The 12,693-nt window shown below is 39.5% G+C and overlaps 1 pseudogene; it reads left to right on the top strand.

Annotated features, from left to right (window-relative positions):
- Window positions 1-2,247: 2,247 nt before the first annotated feature.
- On the top strand, window positions 2,248-4,101 carry LOC101356353 (formin-binding protein 1 pseudogene; annotated as a pseudogene).
- The last annotated feature ends 8,592 nt before the right edge of the window (window positions 4,102-12,693 follow it).

Below are 12,693 nucleotides of genomic sequence, written 5' to 3'. Positions count from 1 at the left end.
AAGGTCCTCAAGGTCGAGAAGAGAGAGTGTTGACATGTTGTGGAGTTGTTAACCAATGTTATAAAACAGTATGTGCACTGACTGTTTAATGAGAAACTATTTGTTCTGCAAACCTTCATCTAAAGTAGAAAAAAAATAAATAAAAAATATATACCAAAAGGTCTTTTTGTTGCATAGTATTCCTCTCCATGACAGCTCCTTCCTTCCTTGATATTTTTAGGTGGTTACCCCAAAACATCAGATATGGAATACACTCCTTTCTATTAACATGTTTTTTTTCTTCTAATCTTTGTAATTATTATTATAGGACTTGTTAAATGTATAATGCATTGTGCTTCTCATTGCCACAGCCACCCTCAAAGCATATGACCAGGCAATGAATTACGTATTTAGAAGAAGCTGATTTTTCTAAGGAAGATGAGGTTTAGTTCTGAAGTAATACCCTGTTTAGAATGCCAATTATTTCTTTTAATGTAGCCCTGTTTCCTACATTCTCCCTCATCGGAATCTATCCACCCTGAAGATAAAACCCAAAACTATCGCAAGGTGAAGTCAGATGGTACCCAGCTACTGAAAAACCAAACAGTGTCTAGTTGCTAAGGAAGAGCATCCAAATTCTAAGAAAACTGCCAGAAGAGTAGCCTAGCTACAATAAGGAGAAAAGACGTCTTCATCTGAATTTCTTGGAGAAACATGGTGAGATCCAGTTCCCTGCAGAGAGCAGACACCTGGAAGCAGCAGCTTAAAGACTCACACAAACAGTCATTCCCAGCGATTCCAAGTCCTTGCAGAAGACAGGTAATTTCTTTGTGGATTATCTGCTGCCCCCTAGTAGTAGATTGATCAAAAGGGGAAGATGTGTGAGGAACTTTTAAATTTTGAGGTGCCAGCGGTTCTAATTGGGTGTGGTTTCAGAACTAAAATTAGGCACTCCGTTCTGAAATGGAGCCCTGGTGGCACAGTGGTTCAGAGCTTGGCAGCTAACTAAAAGGCTGACAGTTTAAATCCACCAGCTCCTTGGGGCAGTTCTACTCTGTTCTATAAGGTCGCTATGAGTCGAAATCAACTCAATGGAAATGGACTTGGTTTGGTTTATTCTAAAATTAAACTGAGTTTGACTTCTGTTAAAGTTTGCCATTTGAAAAACAAAGCTTGGTAGTGCTTGTTATGTGTTCCTCAGCTGGCCTTAGAAAAAGCTTCAATGAGTTGTTAAATTAAAGCCTATAGATAAACATGTGGTTTTAACTACCTTAAAAGAATTTCCTCAGCAAACACCTAGGCATTATCTCTTTTTCTCTCAGCTAAATACAGAGTTTATTTACACTTTCCTAACTAATAGGGTTGCTATGAGTCAGAATCAACTTGATGGCACACAATAACTAATAGTTCTGTATCCAAAGATTCCAATTAAATTGGCCCAGCTGCAAATATATCACTAAACTTCCGTATCATTACATTTTCATGTTGAATTGCTTATACTTTTCATTTTAGAAATATTGCCTTAGTTATAATTGTATCAAGAATGAGAGATTTTGGGGGACCTCATACCACCAAGAAAGCAGTGCCAGGAGCAGAGCGCGTCCTTTGGGCCTGGGGTCCCTGTACAGAGAAGCTCCTAGCCCAGGGGATGTTGATGAGCAGGCCGACAGAGGGAGAAAGCCTTTCTCTGGAGCTGGTACCCTGAATTTGGACTTGTAGCCTACTGGACTGTGGGAGAATTAATTTCTCTTTGTTAAAGCCATCCACTTGTGGTATTTCTGTCAGAGCAGCGCTAGATGACTAAGACAGAATTTGGTACCAGGAGTGGGGTGCTGCTCTAACAGATACTAAAATGTGGAAGCAGGTTTGAAACTGTCAATGGATAGAGGAGTGGCAGTGGCAGAGAAGCGGCAGAGAACCAGCAGCAGCTCAACATGGCTCTGGAGCCAACCCACGGATCGAGAGAGCTGAGTGCCTGTGCACAGGAGGCTTCCTGGCGGAGTGGGTTGCCTCTGGGCACTTACTGGTGGAGCTAGGCTTGCCGACACATGGAGCAAGGAAGCTGAGTGTCTGTGCGCAGGAGACTTCCTGGTGAAGTGGGAAGCCTCCCGGCACTTACTGGTGGAGGTACAGAGCTTTGGAACACCTGCCCAGTGGGGCAGGTGTGGGCGTTGAGGCCCGAGGGCTGAGAGGCCACAGGAAACAGAAGCAGAAGCTGAAGAGACAAGGGACACAAGAAGCTGAGCTGCCTCAGTCTCAAAAGGATCGGTTTTACAACTTAGAAAAACACACACAGTGGGGAATTGATATTCTTGAGAAATACATCAAATTTGTAAAGGAAAGGACAGAGATTGGACTCAGCTGTGCAAAACAACTCAGGAATCTTTCAAAGAAATACCAACCTAAAAAGAACTAGAAGGAGGAAGAATACAAGTATACATCATGTAAAGCTTTTCCTTCCACCCTGAATGAAATGAACGACTATGCTGGACAGCATAAAGTTATCTCCTAGAATATGACCTCACAGATCACGGTGGAGTTAGCACGCTATGTCCAAGAACTGAAGCAGGAGAGGAAATCGCATTTTCATGATGGAGGTAAGGCACAGCAGCACATAGAGACTTGCTGGAAGCAACTTGAACCAAGTAAAAGACGATTTGAGTGGGATTGCAAAGAAGCTGACCGAGCATAACAGTATTTTGAGAAAATGGATGCTGACATAAATGTTACAAAAGTAGATGTTGAAAAGGCACGACAACAAGCTCAAATACGTCACCAAACAGCAGAAGACAGCAAATCAGATTACTCGTCAATTCTCCAGAAAATTCAACCATGAGCAGCATGAATATTACCATGCACACATACCCAACATCTTTCAGAAAATACAAGAGATGGAGGAAAGCAGGATAGTGAGAATTGGAGAAACAATGAAGACATATGCAGAGGTTGACTGACAGGTGATACCAATTATTGGCAAGTGCTTGGATGGAATAGTAAAGGCAGCTGAATCAATTGATCAGAAAAATGATTCACAGCTGGTGATAGAAACGTATAAGTCAGGGTTTGAGCCCCCCTGGAGACATCGAATTTGAGGATTGCACTCAGCCAATGAAGCGCACTGTATCAGATAACAGCCTTTTCAATTCCAGAGGAGAAGGCAAACAAGAGCACAAACCTGGGGGCAAATCCAAAGGAAAGTTATGGCCATTCATCAAAAAAATAAGCTTACGTCCCTTTTAACATCCCCCATCAGCCTCCCCCTCCTCCCCCTGCCTCTGCCTCACTCTCTGCTGTTCTTAACGGTCCCCAGTCTTCTGCCTCACCCTCTGCTGTTCCCAACGGCCCCCAGTCTCCCAGGCAGCAAAAGGAAACCCTCTCCCTTCGCTTCAACGAGTTCATGACCTCCAAAGCCAAAATCCACTGCTTCAGGAGCCTAAAGCATGGGTGTGCAACACCAGAGGATTTCACCAACCTGCCACCTGAACAGAGAAGGAAAAAGCTACAGCAGAAAGTCAATGAATTAAATAAAGAAATCCAAAAGGAAGTGGATCAAAGAGATGCCATAACAAAAATGAAAGATGTCTATCTAAAGAATCCGCAGATGGGAGACCCAGCCAGTTTAGATCACAAATTAACAGAAGTTGGCCAAAATATAGAAAAACTTCGACTAGAGGTCCCGAAATTTGAGGCCTGGCTGACTGAGGTTGAAGGCAGGCTTCCAGTATGAAGTGAACAGGCCTGCCGACAGAGTGGAATGTATGGTGCCCAAAACCGACCGTCAGTCAATAACTGTGCTCAAGACTGGGAAAGCCCAGATGGCAGTTACACAGAAGAGCAAAGTCAGGAGAGTGAGGTGAAGGTGCTGGCCACAGATTTCGACGACGAATTTGATGACGAGGAGCCTGTTCCAGCCCTAGGGACTTGTAAAGCTCTCTACATGTTTGAAGGTCAGAATGAAGGAACCATTTCAGTAGTTAAAGGTGAAACATTGTATGTTATAGAGGAAGACAGAGCTGATGGGTGGACCAGCATTCGGAGAAATGAAGATGAAGAGGGTTATGTTCCCACTTCATACAAGTCTATTTGGACAAAAATGCCAAAGGTGCTAAGACTTATATTTAATACCACTTTTAAAAAAACTTTTTTAAAAAAAAGTAGGAGTTGTTTCTCCCCACAACTATGACTGTACAGGCAGTTCTTCAAAAGACTGAATGGAGCGCATCGCAGTCCATGTTTCTATATAACCACACAGTGGACGTTTAGGGATCGAACACCTGAATTTCCTTGGCTAATTTTGACTATAATCAAGTTTCACTTGCTAAGATGAAGTTTTATGTGGAAAGCTGCCAGTTGCCAATTTACAACTGTGTCATTTGAAATATGATAAACATTTCTTCTTTTGGCAGCGTCTGTAGATAAAAAAAAAAAAAAAAGAATGAGAGATTTGTGTTAGACTAGAAACTGATGTAAAGAAAATTTTACAGTTAATTGCCATCCTTGTAAATCTCACCTCGTTTCCTTCCATCGCTTTGATATGAAACAGTTGTTTATATTCAATCTACCTGTTAAATATTCCTTTGTTCTGTCTATATGGCAGAGCATACCGTTACAGTCAAACTGAACACATACTCTCCCGGGGTTCCTTCCTTCAATAAATTTTACTTATTTTTAATATCAAATTGGATATATACATATAAACCCCCGCTGCCATCGAGTCGATTCAGACTCAAAGCGACCCTACAGAACAGAGTAGAACTGCCCATAGGGTTTCCAAGGAGTAGCTGGTGGGTTCGAACCGCCGACCTTTTGGTTAGCAACGGAGCTCTTAACCACTGTGCCACCAGAGCTCTCTCTATATATATATCAGTGCTAAAGTGGACTCAACAGTCAGCCCCAGGCCTGACCCAAGTTCAAATTCCCATGAATCTGAAGCACCACTTCTTCCGGGCAGGCTAGATGACTACATGTAAATTCATTTTCAAATGCTTCTGGCTCACTAATGCCATGACCTTCTTTATCCTGCTATGTGTGCCTTTGTCAGAAAGACAATTGAGACTATTGACTGGAAAGAGTTCATTTACTCAGAGGAGAATTTTTTTATCCAATCAAGCTTCTTAATTGCAGAGCACCATGGTCTCAGGGAACATCTAGCTCAATTGGCATAAGATGGTTTATAAAGAAAATGTTCTACATTCTACTTTGTGAGTAGCATCTGGGGTCTTAAAAACCTGTGAGCAGCCATCTAAGATACTCCACTGGTATCACTCTTTCAGGAGCAAGGGAAAATGAAGAAAACTAAAGACACGAGGGAAAGATTAATCCAAAGGACTAACAGACCAGAACTACCAGGGCCTCACCAGACTGAGTCCAGTACAACTAGATGGTGTCTGGATACCACCACTGACTGCTCTGACAGGGATCACAATAGAGGGTTCCGGACATAGCTGGAAAAAAATGTAGAATATAATTCTAACTCACAAAAAAGACCAGACTTCCTGGCCTGACAGAGACTGGAGAAACCCCGTAGTGAAGTCACTCTGGAGATTCAACTTTTAGCCAAAGATTAGACAGGTCTATAGGACAAAAGAAGACTAAAGGGGCACACCAGTCCAGGTGCAAGGACAAGAAGGCAAGAGAGGACAGGAAAGCTGGTAATATGGAACCCAAGGTAGAGAAGGGAGAGTATTGACATGTCACTGGGTTGTTAATCAATGTCATAAAACAGTATATGTACTATCTGTTTAATGAGAAGCTAGTTTGTTCTGTAAACCTTCATCTAAAGTAAAATTTAAAAAAATAAAAAAGAGAGCAAACGGTAAGAATTTGTGTAAAACAGTATGTGAAAAACAAGATCCCGAAAAAGACTAAAATATTCAAGTAGTGTACACAAAGCTCTTGTGTTTGTTATACCAACATGCAAACCATTTTTTAAAAGACTAAGATACAAACTTTAAAAAGCAACAACAAAGTAATGGAACAAATAATTTTATGTAGTGTGATGTTTTCTTTGGGGTGACCTTGAACAATCCCTTGGAGTTCATCAGAGAATGAGATCAATTTAGAAGAAAAGTCCTAAAATACTGAAAAAATTAGTTCTCCGAACTGTAATTTTGAAGTGTTATAACATTAGCTATTATTTCTTGAATAATAATTATGTGTTAGATGCAGCGTTAGATATTTTACCTCTCTTACTGGAGAAAAAATTGAAGTTGCCAACTATTTCAATCTACTTGGATCAACAATCAATGTTCATGGAAGCGGCAGTCAAGAAATCATATGACATTATTGCATTGGGAAGATCTGTTAAAAAGATCTCTGAAGTTCTAAAAGGCAAAGATATCACTTTGATGACTTAGGTGCACCTGACCCAAGCCATAGTCTTTTCAATCACCGCATCTGTATGCCAAAGCTGGGCAATAAGAAAGGAAGACTGCAGAAGAATTGACGTATTTGAATTGAATCAATTTTGGAATAAGTACAACAGAAATGTTCCTTAGAAATGTGGATAGTGAAACTTCTTCTAGGTTACACTGGACATGTCATCAGGAAAGACCAATCACTGGAGAAGGACATCAGTCTTTGTAAAGTAGATGGTCGGCAAAAAAAGGGAGAACCTCAGCGAGATGGATTGGCATAGTGGCTGCAGCAACGGGCTCAAGCACACAAACAATTCTGAGGATGACACAGGAACGAGGCAATGTTTCGTTCTGTTATACATAAGGTTGACATGAGTCGGAGCCAACTGTACAGCAAATAACAACAACAACGACAACCTCCCTTATATTTCATAACCAAAGTGTGGACTGTTTTATTTCTATTTTATGGATGAGGAAACTGTGGCTTATGGACGTCAAGTAATTTTTCCAAAGTTACACTGCTGAAATGGAAAAATACTTAAATAGAAAAATAAAGAGTCATTCAGTTCTTTCCTGCTAAAATCAGGCTAGTTTTCCTAGAAAACGTAAATATTCACAAGCAATTTGTAAATCTGTGGGAGCTAGGATGTGACCTAGGAAGTTTTCAAAATTTCTATTCTATCTTTAAGTATCTATTAAAGTGGCCCTCTCTTGCTTCCAAAGCAGTGATTTCCAAACTTTTTAAATCACGTACCACAATCACTCAAAAAATTGAGAAGTCATTCAACAAATATTTATTGAGAACCTATTATGACACTGAGGATTTAATGTTGGGGGAAAATGACAGTCTCTGCCTTCATGGAGTTGATCTTCCAATGGGCAAAACTGTAAACACTGATAAAGGGCTAACCTAACTACAGCAGGTCATAACCACAAAAGGCCAGCTTGTTTCTCAGAATCTGAAAAGCTAAAACAATAGGAAACTATAACAAAGGAGTAGGAAAGAGTTTTCTAACTGGTTCAATGGACTGTGGACAAGCGTACAAAAACTAAATAACAATTTATCTCAGGAAGCAAGTTAAAGATCTACACAATATCACACGTAGCCCACATAACAAATAAAAAACTACCATCATAGGACAAGAAAAGAACATTGCAAGATCTATCCTAAAATACTTTGTCAGTGATAGGATAATATCCATATGCCTACAAGGAAGACCAGTTAATATGACTATTATTAAAATTTACACACCAACCACTAAGGATAAAGATGAAGAAATTGAAGACTTTTACCAATTTCTGCAGTCTGAAATTGATTGAACATGCAATCAGGATGCATTGATAATTACTGGTGATTGAAATGTGAAAGTTGGAAACAAAGAGGAGGAAACAGTGGTTGGAAAAGTGGTCTTGGTGATAGAAACAATGCCAGAGATTGCACGTTGTAAGAACAAAAACTTCTTCATTGCAAATACCCTTTTTTCAACAACATAAACAGCGACTACACACATGGACCTCACCGAATGGAATACATAGGAATCAAATTAACTACTTCTGTGGAAAGAGACAATGGAAAAGCTCAATATCATCAGTCAGAACAAGGCCAGGGGTTGACTGCAGAACAGACTATCATTATTAATATGTAAGTACAGGTTGAAGCTGAAGAAAATTGGAGCAAGTCCATGAATGCCAAAGTACAACCGAGAGTATATCTTACCTGAATTTAGAGACCATCTCAAGAATAGATTTGACATATTGAACACTAAAGACTGAAGACCAGACAAGTTGTTGAATGACATCAAGGACATTATACATGAATAAATAAAGAGGTCATTGAAAAGACAGGAAGGAAAGAAAAAACCGAAAAGGATGTCAGAAGAGACTCTGAAGCTTGCTGTTGAACGTAGAATAGCTAAAGCAAAAGGAACAAATAATGAAGTAAGAGAGCTGAACAGAAGATTTCAAAGGGTGGCTCGAGAAGACAAAGTAAAGTATTATAATGACATGTGCAAAGAGCTGGAGATAGAAAACCAAAAGGGAGGAACACGCTCAGCATTTCTCAAGCTGAAAGAAGAGAAGAAAAAAATTCAAGCCTCGAGTTGCAATATTGAAGGCTTCTACGTGGTAAATGTTGAACGACACAGGAAGCATCAAAAGAAGATGGAAGGAATACCAGAGTCACTGTATCAAAAAGAATTGGTTGACGTTCAACCATTTCAGGAGGTAGAATATGATCTAGAGCTGATGGTTCTGAAGGAAGAAGTTTCACATGCATTGAAGGCATTGGCGAAAAAAAGGATCCAGGAATTGATGGAATACCGATTGAGATATTTCAAGAAACGGATGCAGCGCTGTAAGTGCTCACTCATCTGTGCCAAGAAATTTGGAAGACAGCTACCCGGCCAAAAGATTGAAAGAGATCCAAATGTATGCCTATTCTAAAGAAAGGTGATCCAACCGAATGCAGAAATTATCAAACAATATCATTAATATCACACACAAATAAAATTTTGCTGAAAATCATTCAAAAGTGGTTGCAGCAGTACATCCACAGGGAACTGTCAGAAGTTCAACCTGTATTTACAAGAAGGCATGGAATGAGAGATATCATTGCTGATGTCAGATGCATCTTGGCTGAAAGCAGAGAACACCAGAAAGATGTTTACCTGTGTTTCATTGACTATGCAAAGGCTGTGTAGATCATAACAAATTATAGATAACATTGCGAAGAATGGAAATTCCAGATCACTTAATAGGGCTCATTTGAAACCTGTACATAGACCAAGAGGCAGTCGTTAGAACAAAACAAGGGGATAATGAGTGGTTTAAAATCAGCAAAGGTATGCATCAGGGTTGTATCCTTTCACCATACTTATTCAATCTGTATGCTGAGGAAATAATCCGAGAAGCTGAACTATATGAAGAAGAACATGGCATCTGAATTGAAGGAAGACTCATTAACAACCTGCAATATGCAGATGACACAACCTTACTTGCTGAAAGTGAAGAGGACTTGAAGCATTTACTGATGAAGATCAAAAACTACAGCCTTCAGTATGGATTACACCTCAACATAAATAAAGAAAACAAAAATCCTCACAACTGGACTTATAAACAACATCATGATAAATGGAGAAAATATTGAAGTTGTCAAAGATTTCATTTTACATGGATCCACAATCAACACCCATGGAAGCAGCAGTCAAGAAATCAAAGGCTGCATTGCTTTGGGCAAATTTGCTGCAAAAGATCTCTTTCAAGAGTTAAAAAGCGAAGATGTCACTTCGAGGACTAAGGTGCACCAAGCCATGGTGTTTTCAATAGCCTCATATGCATGTGAAAGCTGGACAATGAATAAAGAAGACTGCAGAAGAATTGACACATTTGAATTATGGTGCTGGCGAAGAATATTGAATATACCATAGACTGCCAGAAGAAAGAACAAATCTGTCTTGGAAGAAGTACAGCCAGAATGTTCCTTAGAAGCAAGGATGGCGAAACGTCATCTCACATACTTTAGACATCTTATCAGGAGGGACCAGTCCCTGGAGAAGGACATAATGCTTGGTAAAGTAGAGGGTCAGTGAAAAAGAGGAAGACTCTCAACAAGATGGATTGACACAGTGGCTGCAATGATGGGTTCAAACATAACAACAATTGTGAGGATGGCGCAGGACAGGGCAGTGTTTTGTTCTATTGTACATATGGTCGCTGAGTCGGAACTGACTCGACAGCACCTAACAACAAATCATTTGATAGACCTGGGACCCCTAAGCCAAGAGACCAAATTGTTAGAAAACAAAAACATGAAAAGTTTACCCAATCATGATCTTAGTTCTTTGTCTTTACTTTAACCAATCATAATCTGTAAGTTATTTACTCATGATGAATCAGCAGCGCCTGTCAAAATGGTATAGTAATCACTTATAGATTGTACATCTTTGGATTTTGCTCTGATTATAAGCTGAGTGCTTGCGGCCAATTTCCCGTTTTTGTTTTCTGATATGTCACAATAAAAATTTCTTTGTTGCAGAAGGCTTTGGTGAAAGTTGTTACGTTACAATAGGTTGGCTCAGCGAGCAGGGTCTTCACTAGCAAATTCCTAGTTGGATCCCCAGGAGGTCTGAAATTCTTGTTGGCACCACAGCTGATCCATTGTTGCTTCTTGCATTCCACATCCACTTCAGAGATCCTCTGACTGAGAGAAGCGCTACTGAACTGAGAACTTTATTGCCTTTCTGCATAATAGGAAATATTGATGTGACACATTATGTGTTAAAAAACCAGTTTTGTAGCTTTTGTTTGATGATTCATTTTGAGATTTTTGTTTGAAAGCTGCATCTGAGGTCTTTTGGTAAATTTCAGTTCTTGATTTTATGATTATATTTCTCTTTTTTGTCTTCTGTTCTTTCCTGTGTTAGCTAACAAAAGAGAATGGGAAATAATAATAACAAGAGTGACAAGAGCCCCCCCATCTGGGACCCCTGCTGCCTATATTGTTCAAAATTTTGGTGCCACTGCTGGTCAGGATTTAGAAAAATGGCACAGTCTCACTAAGGACCATGAGGCTGAACAGTGGCCCCTATGGGGAAGTTTTGATTTGGCTAAAATATTATATTTGAGATGTAAACTAGAAAGTCAAGTGTCTCACGTAAAGCAACAAACTGGAAAATTTTTTTATAATTGGTATTTAGACTCATCTCTAAGACAATATCATGGCAAATTTGTCTCCCTAAAGGCAGTTGTGTCTAAGCAAGCCAAACAAATTCAAGTATTGAAAAAAGAGTTGGAAGGCAGTACAACGTAGGACTCAGTCAAATCATTGCCTTCTAATCTCTATCCAAACTGAGAGAATTCAGCTTTATCTGAAATGCCATTTGCTAGTTCAGAAGATATTGCACCCATCATGCCCTTGGTAGTTAAACAAAGGGCTGAAGGTGGGAACCCTGAGGTCTATTTCCACCTATGGTCTAATGTTGAATTTAGGAAAATTGTGAAAGAGTTCCCTGACCCAAGGGAAAATATCCATAAATGTATTCATGGATTTAGAATATTAGCTAAAACAGATATAATACAATAAACATATTGTTAGGTCCTGGTGACGCACATTGATAGATGGAAGCAGCAAAATGGGTAGATCCTGAAAGAATTTTAAGTGTCCCTGTAAGTGCCTCAGGTACAGCTAATAGAACCGAAACCAAGAAATTAATAGAAGAACTTGTAGGCTGTTTCTTCAAAGTTTTCCTTCCAAAAATCAATTGGGCAAAGTTAAAAGCCTTGCAATCAAGTAAAAGATGAACCTATCTATAATTATCAAAATCTTCAGGAAAATTTTACTTGCATGTGATATCAATGATACTGTTTGATAATTTCTGCATTTGGTTGGATCACTTTTCTTTGGAATAGGCATAAGTATGGAACTCTTCCAGTCAGTTGGCCAGGTAGCTGTCATCCAAATTATTGAACATATCATTAATATCACATGCAAGTAGAATTTTGCTGAAGATCATTTAAAAGTAGTTGTAGCAGTATGAGAGGAAACTGCCAGAAATTCAATCCGTACTCAAAGAGGACATGGAATTAGGAATATCACTGCTAATGTCAGATGGATCATGGCTGAAAGCAGAGAATACCAGAAAGATGTTTACCTGTGTTCCATAGACTATGCGAAGTCATTCAACTATGTGGATCATAACAAATTATGGGATAACATTGCCAAGATTTGGAATCCCAGAACACTTAATTGTGCTCATGAGGAACCTGTACATAGATCAAGAGGCAGTTGGAAGAACAGAACAAGGTCAAGGCGATACTGTGTGGTTTAAAGTCAGTAAAGGTGTGCGTCAGTGTTGTGTCATTTCACCATACTTATTCAATCTGTATGCTGAGCAAATAATCACAGAAGCTGGATTATATGAAGAAGAATGGGGCATCAGGATTGGAGGAAGATTCAGTAATAACCTGTGTTATGCAGATGACCCAATTTTGCTCAGTGAAACTGAAGAGAATTTGAAGCACTTCCTGATGAAGATCAAAGACTGCAGCCTTCAGTATGGATTACAATTCAACATAAAGGAAGCAAAAATCCTCACAACTGGACCAATAAGCAACATCATGATAAACGGAAAAAAGATTGAAGTTGTCAAAGATTTCATTTTATTTGGATTCACAATCAACACACATGGAGATCAACACACATAGTCAAAAAATCAAGAGACGTAGAAAAATGGCACTCTAGGCAGAAGCACCACGCCATCCCTCCACAGCAAAGATCTGAAACACTAAGCCGAACAGAGAATACAACAATCCTGAAACCCTAAAACATCAAATGAAGAGATAAAGAACTCAGCCAAGCACC

Source organism: Trichechus manatus, unplaced genomic scaffold (assembly GCF_000243295.1).
Source record: "Trichechus manatus latirostris isolate Lorelei unplaced genomic scaffold, TriManLat1.0 scaffold00284, whole genome shotgun sequence".
NCBI lineage: Eukaryota > Metazoa > Chordata > Mammalia > Sirenia > Trichechidae > Trichechus > Trichechus manatus.
Note: the sequence above shows the minus strand (reverse complement) of the source record. Positions and strands in the feature narration are given on the sequence as shown.